Consider the following 7736-nt stretch of genomic DNA (forward strand, 5'->3'; position numbering starts at 1 on the left):
TTACATTGGGCATACATTGGCCAATATTTCCCAATGTAATGCCAATATTGGTTAAACGTTAAATGCCAATGTATAGCCAATATTGCATGTCAATCATTGCACAATATTGGTTATATAATGAATCCCAATGTACAGCCAATATCGCGTGTCAATCATCATCCAATATTGGCTTTACGCTGGTCATACATTGGCCAATATTTCCCAATGTAACGCCAATATTGGTTATATAATAAATGCCAATATTTAGCCAATATTGCATGTCAATCTTTACCCAATATTGGTTATATAATGAATGCCAATGTACAACCAATGTTGTAGGTCAGTCATTACTCAATATTGGCATTACATTGGGGATATATTGGCCAAGATTTCCCAATGTAATGCCAATATTAACTATATAATAAATACTAATGTAGAGCCAATATTTCGTGTAAATCATTACCTAATATTGGGTTTACATTGGGCACACATCGAGGATAGATTGTTTATAACAGTACAATTAAGTAATACATTTATCAATCGAAGAAATGGTGTAGCACATAACGCAGAAGGCTCATAGTCCAGAGGTCCCAGGTTCGAATCCTACGTAGGTAAGTAAATTTTCACATATGTGTAATATTGGCTATACATTATTTCCCAATATTAACGAAATATTAGAAAACAATATACAACCAATATTAAACATTGGGTAAGAATTGCACACCCAATATTGGTCCAATATTGTAAAGTAGACGCCTAGTCATATTTAGCCAATATTGTTCAACAATATAAGATGAACATTGGTTCAACAATATTAGGCCAATATTGAGGATTCAATTTTTACCCAATATTAACTATACATTGTTTTTCCAATATTTCGCCAATACTATTGAATCAATATTGGACCAATATTAGAGATTCAATCTTTACAATATTGGCGAAATATTGGAAAAACAATGTACAGCCAATTTAAAACGTTGGGTAAAAATTGTGTACCCAATATTGGTCCAATATTGTTGAACCAATATTGGTTAAATATGACTAGGCGTCTACCTTACAATATTGGACCAATATTGGGTGTGCAATTCTTAACCAATGTTTAATATTGGCTGTACATTGATTTCCCAATATTGCGCCAATGCTTTGTGCTACTAGGGTTTATGTGTAAGCGTCTTCGAAAGAAAGCTGGAATATCGAGAACGCCTTCAGTAAACTTGTCTCAGAAGGAGACGCTGAAATATTACTTATTAAACTCGCTAATTATCACAAACGATTCTTCCGTCGTTCGTCGTACGAACGAGGCCCCTTCAGCATTACGAATAAACGTATTTTGCGTTGTTTCGTGACCAAGTGAGGCAATGCGACGATTCCCGGAACCGAGGCGAAGTTGTAAACAACAATAAAAGTAACGGCGCGCTCGACATTACGTGCGTTCCACTTAACGCTCATAAATCTCGTAGAATCATTTTATCCTTGCTGTTCATCAAATGTTAAACAAGAGGTATGTTCGCGTTGCTTGAAACCTCTAAGAATTTTTCATTATTTTTGGGCGTTGAAGAGAATTAAAGAAGCAGAAATGCCAATTGTAAAAATACAAGCAATGAGAATAAACCAGTAAAGGATAAATAATCTCCACGAGCGTTGTGCGAGCGACAAGTGAAACATTCAGTGAATCGAGCGTTATCGGCGATTCGTCGTAAAGCCGTGTTCATATATTACTACCAGTGTTAATACAGTGGGTTTGTTCGTGTCGCATGCTCCAACATATTCCAATATGCTCCTATCATAGCTCTTACTCACTCCAACGCGCTTGATAGAGTGAATAGGAGCATGTCGGAGCTAGAGACACTATAATAAGAGACTGGCATAAGTTCTAGTTGGATAGAAAATGGTGTTCACAGGACGATAAGTCATAGGACGCGTTCGCAACTAAGACGGAAAAGCAGAAAAAGTAGGAAAGCAGAAGCCAATCAGAATTCGGGCTGTACTGTCATCTATTACCAGCACGACTTTTGATTGGCTTCTGCCATTCCATATCCAACCAATCAAAAATTAGCTCATCTATGCCAGTCTCTTATTATAGTGTCTCTAGTCGGAGCATGTTGGAGCTTGCGACGCAAACAAACCTTATATAAGTATACGTAACGGGAATTATAGAGGTTTGTTCGCGTCGCATGCTCCAACATGTTCCAATATGCTCCTATTATAGCTCTTACTTAAAGTCACTAGATTAAGGTCGGAATCAGACTACGCATTGAAGATTGAGATCGAAGATTGAAATTTGACTAATGAGGGTAAAGGAATTTTAGTTCCTATTGTTTTGATTGATCAAATTTCAATCTTTCAATCTTCAATCTCAATTGCTGGATTCACACTGCATCCGATTTTCGTCGTAAATCCAATCACAAAAAAAAAGGATTCCGATAATACGAAGCAAAATTCATCGGAATCCTGTTTTCTGAAAGATTGAAATTTGACCAATCAAAACAATAGGAGCTAAAATTTCTTTGTCCTCACTGGTCAAATTTTAATCTTCAATCTTCAATCTCAATCTTCAATGCGCAGTCTGATTCCGGCCTAAGAAGACGGATCGAGATTGAAAGCTGTGAATAGTTTTACGCCGCTCGAATAGGTCGAACAATAACTGTCGCGCCGGCCGGCCGTGCGACGTAATGCTTACGTCATCATTACTCCGCATTTCGGGAGCAGGCGTGTGACGTAGATGGTGTAGGCCCGCGGCTCGGTGAGCTCAGTCGCACTATGACCTTCTCGCGTTATACATGTGATTTTTCCGATCGAGATCGATGTCGCGGGTGTCCGAAGTGCTATGGCTGTATTCCACTGCCAACTAACGCTGAAAATGCGACAGTTCACGTTAAGCCATTCTACAATTGCGTAAGCGTAGTTGTAAGTGGTTGTAGTTGTAAGAATTAACCTATCACAGTCAAATATGAGGAGAATATTCGACTGTGATTAGTCAATTTTTACAACTACAACCACTTACAACTACGCTTACGCAATTGTAGAATGGGCTTTACGTGCACTACAGATTTTCAGTACAGGCAGTCAATTTTAGAACATAGCCTATGTTGAATCGCGCACGATCCCCGTGGAGCATTCGTTCGTCGTGTTTCTGTGTGACTGAAAATGCGGAAATAATTACTGCCAGTTTGAATTCGTAATAAGTTGGAGATGGTCGTTTCGCCGATAATTCCATCGAGCCATTTTGCACATAAGGTGCGTTCGGGGAACGTTATTAGTGCTATTTGTGTCATTCTATCCTTGTTTTACGTCTAATAAACAACAAAGATAGAATGACAGAGTAGCGGTAATAGTGGCTACGTTTACACCGCGACCTATACAATAGGTGTCTTTGTTTAATATACAGGATAAACAAGGACATCTATTGTATAGGCCGCGGCCTAAATGCACGGTGTAAACATAGCCAGTGTCTCCCCGAACGCATCAATAGTAATAGGTGTGTTTCTGTGGTATGCAGGAAAAAACGGACATAAGCCGGTATTCATAGTCAGTTCTTGTATTCAAGATCGTCTTAAGTTCAGCCTTGAGGTGTCATGAACCAATCAGAGAGTCGCGTTGGCGTATTAAGACATTATTAAGACATTACTTAAAATGGTTTTGAAATAAGAACCGACTATGAATATCGGCCATAATTTCGTTTTTATCTGCGTCATATAGCACGTTCGGATTTTCGATCGGAATCGACCGATCTCAGAACCATTTTGCGATCCGCCCCCACGCGGCGTGAAATTGCCCCGCGTCGATGTCGATCAACCTCAGATGCTTCCGATCCATACGATTCGACGAACGCCGGCCGACAGTTCGTGTCGTTTTATTCGCTCGACCAAAGCTCCAAAATATGCCGTGTGTATCGGAAGTGCCGTACAAAGTGCCGGGCGTTCGTCTTGCCGTGTCGATCAATAGTGCGAAATGATAATTATTTCGGTTCTTTGCCCGGCTTTCGCGAGTGATTATCAATGTAACAATAAAGGAACAGCCGACGAAAGGATGACAGCAATGGAGCGTCAGGTAACTAAATTTTCTTGTTATTTACGCGCAATTAATTATCCGGGTAATTGTTGAGTTTAGGGGTCTCACCTCCGATCTTAATAAAATTAGTCTCATTCGTTTTTGCATAAAATAAACAAATCTGGCAAAAAAAGTATCCTTCTGTTCCACGAACCGAGGTATTAATTATTAAAGTTGACAAATATTCAGATTAGGAAATCTGTCATATTGGTGGTACAGGGACGTGAGACCATGTAAATTGTAAATGAAGATTTTTTGCTTTAATTATACAAATTCTCAATTTCAAAAACAAATTTTCTGTTTTAAAAAAAATTCTATGCTTAAAAAAAATAGTAATTATTTAGAATACGGTTCCCACTCTCCTAGAATCTTAATAAAAATTTACTCATTTGATGCGTTTTCACTCAAAACGAAAGAATCTGACAAAAAACGCAGTGGTCGGCCTCGTGAATCGAGTTATTTAGCGTTAAAATTCGAAACTTTAGAAGTTAAGATATCTGTCATCCAAACTTGATACAACTCTATGTATACGTTTTGCTTTAGCGAAATACACAACTTCACAATTACACAAATTCACTATTTTAAAACATTCACCATGATGTTAGTAATACTTTCATCATGCATTCATTGCTTTAAAAATACAAATTCACTGCTTTAAAAACACAAATTCATTGCTTTACAAGAGAGAGAGAGAGAGAGAGAGAGAGAGAGAGTCTCATAAATTACATTTAAATAAAAATAGTTTAATAAAATATTATTTATATTTTATAATAAATCGATAAAATAGCTTATAAATTATATCAAAAATTATCTTGTTTCAGGAACAAATTAAATCATATTTATTTTTGTATTAATTTGACAGTTTGTTACAGCTGTGATCATAGCTTATTTTGTTTCTGAGATTCTGCATAATTCATTTTTAGATATATTTATTAATTTATTCCCAGATGCATTTATTTATTAATTAACGAAACAAAGGATGTTTTCGATATATTTTATAAATCGATTTTATAAATCGATTTTATTGATTTAAAATATTGTTTTATTAAAACATATGTTGTTATATTAATACATTGAAAGAAAAGAAATTAAATTTGATCTTTGTGACTATAATTACATAGTAAAATAATTATAGTTAGGAGTTTCATTTTTATGATTATTACTGCGACAGTAATAACAACCATATACGATTCTCTCAAATATGAAAAAATTATACTATAAATTATAATAATTTCAAATATTAATATATTATAATATAAATATTAATGTAATAGTAAAATAAAAACTTAAATATATATATAATATATGATAATTTAAATATTAATATAATAGTAAAATATATTAAAATGTATATAGCAAATAAAATGAACATATTTATTCAATAAAATTTATTGAATAAATGCAATCGCAATTATAATGAAAAAAAAATACAACTATTTTCCTAAATTTACTATTTATGTAGTAATATTAACTAAAAAATATGTTAGGAAAAAACTTAAAGCTTTCAAGCAGTGTGTGACTATTATTAAATAGCACTGATTATATATTTGGATGGTTAAAACGACTAAAAATATTTGTGTTATCTCAAAAAAATGACTCTAAATTGTGGTTAAATTATGGCAACCATTTTTTTCTCTCAGTGTAAATATTTTTACAAAAATTTTTATTATTGTGTATTTATATTTTATTGTGTATTTTCTCTTCTCACACATCACAATCTGAGACAAGTGAGAACAGCCTTATTTAAGTTCCTACATACTGCACTCTATTAAATAAGTCATAAAATTCAAATTCGAATTACACAAATAATTATATAATTATGACGAAAGAGATTTTCTAAATATTCTCGAGAGCTAATGACTTTAAGTGATCGCGCGTGTACATTCACGTCGTAACTTTATAACAACGTAATGAATTTCATCAAAGTTTCCTTTCAATGAGAGGCACCTGTCTCTTCAGACAGTAACGAGAGTCGTGACGAGATCGTAACGAAACCTGCGGGAAACTTTGAGTTTCCACCGGCAGGTTCGAGCAGTCAAACGAACATTTGCAGCTACTTTCCGCGCGAAAACACTCGACCACCACCGTGCAGTATGTACCCTTCACGTGGCGAGTCCTCCTACGCGAGGATGAGTCTCGAGGACTCTTCTTCGTCGCTTCTACCGGGTGCGCATGAAACACATAATGCCGCGAATGTGTACTGCCCGGTGTCGTGTGTGCGCGACGCCGAACACGGGAAACCACTCAGGCCAGCCCGTTTGAGATGCGTTTGCAGAGACGACCTACTCGTATCTCTCTTTCTCTCTTGCCTCCCTTTCCTCTTCTTTCTATCTTCCTGTCTTCCGGATGTGCTTGGATTCGTGTATGCAGCGTGACGACGGAGGATTGAAATAAAAGAGGACTTCTCTTCCTCGAATTCACGCCGTCGAGCATCTTGGAGTTTACCTCGTTTTGTCCCTTTGACTCCAGCGTAACCGATCATCAGGGGACATCTTCGTAGATCCTTTCCCAGCGTATGAAATCGGAGGACAGTGTGTCGCGTGTGAAATATATCACTATCAGACACAAAAGTTTTCATAAGATATCATTCTTTCTTATGCCAGTTGTAATTTTTATTCGCGAATAAATCTCGATGATTACGTCTCTATATAAAGAGAAAATATAATATAAATTACACACTATATACTATAATAAAGAAAATATTATAATATAAATTACACATTATATCTATATATATATACACAATGAGTGTGTATATAGATAGGTTTCTCTGTACATTTTGTAATAAAACCGGAGCATGACGGTATTAAAGTATTTATTGAAAATTAATAATTAAATACATATTTTTATCAATTTTATTGATTAAATTACATATTGTAAAAAATATAAGTATTTTAAATCGTTTTATACAGACATCTAAAAACTTACTTCTGTATAAACAATATTTTTTTGCGATTCCATTTGTAGAAAATTATGGATGTAGGCTTGGAATCCCTATCTTCTACTAATTTATAAGTTTACAATATATACTGTGTGTTAAAGATATCGTGAAATTTAGTATGAAAGTTACACAAATTGAATTTAATTTCATAACGTTACCTTAATTAATTACTTTACATTAAATTTAATGTATTTGTAACTAAAAAGTATATCTGTGTATATGTATGTGAAAGTTAATGTACTTTTCATAAAATTTTATGTGGATTTGCATAAAATTTAATGCAAACATTTATTACATTTAAGACTACTATAACTTAGTTTTCAGTTAAACCATTCATTACTTTTTAGTTACGTCATAACCACAAGCTTCCGTTACATGTTACTTAAATTCATTACGAAATTTCTAACAGTATATATATAGTTTGTGTGCGTTTCTTGCACTCCAATTTATTTTAAAGTTCTTTAATCTTAAAGTCGAGCTTAAAGTTTTCTGGAATTTTAAATAAAAACTTGAAAAATCTCCGGGAAAGAATTCTCAGGAAATTTTTTAAATAAAATTTCAGTAAACACTCGACCATCGTCAAATATATTACTATTATTATTATTATATTACTACATAAAGTAGTTGACAGAAAGTGACACGTTGCCTCGAAATGTCTCTCTTCAAAAGTAACATTAATATTTTGCACTAATATACCAAGATAACAGGTATTTAATACAGAAGCTGCAATTAGCGAGTGATTTATCTCGTCGAGGAGATGAGCGTC

At 34.5% G+C, this 7736-nt stretch overlaps 1 protein-coding gene across 5 annotated transcripts in view; it reads left to right on the forward strand.

Moving 5' to 3' along the window:
* Positions 1-7736, forward strand: part of LOC108728604 (protein Fe65 homolog) — a 193068-nt gene that overhangs the window by 28458 nt on the left and 156874 nt on the right. For 4 of the 5 annotated variants that reach the window (XM_018457247.1, XM_018457250.1, XM_018457249.1 and 1 more), the window contains exon 1: positions 3730-4029. The exons of the other annotated variant lie outside the window; for it this stretch is intronic. The gene's annotated coding sequence lies outside the window, so the exon portion shown is untranslated. Of the gene's footprint in view, positions 1-3729; positions 4030-7736 lie in introns of those variants that run through there. 5 annotated transcript variants of the gene reach the window in all.

This window comes from Mycetomoellerius zeteki, unplaced genomic scaffold (genome assembly GCF_001594055.1).
Source record: "Mycetomoellerius zeteki isolate Tzet28-1 unplaced genomic scaffold, Tzet1.0 scaffold62, whole genome shotgun sequence".
NCBI lineage: Eukaryota > Metazoa > Arthropoda > Insecta > Hymenoptera > Formicidae > Mycetomoellerius > Mycetomoellerius zeteki.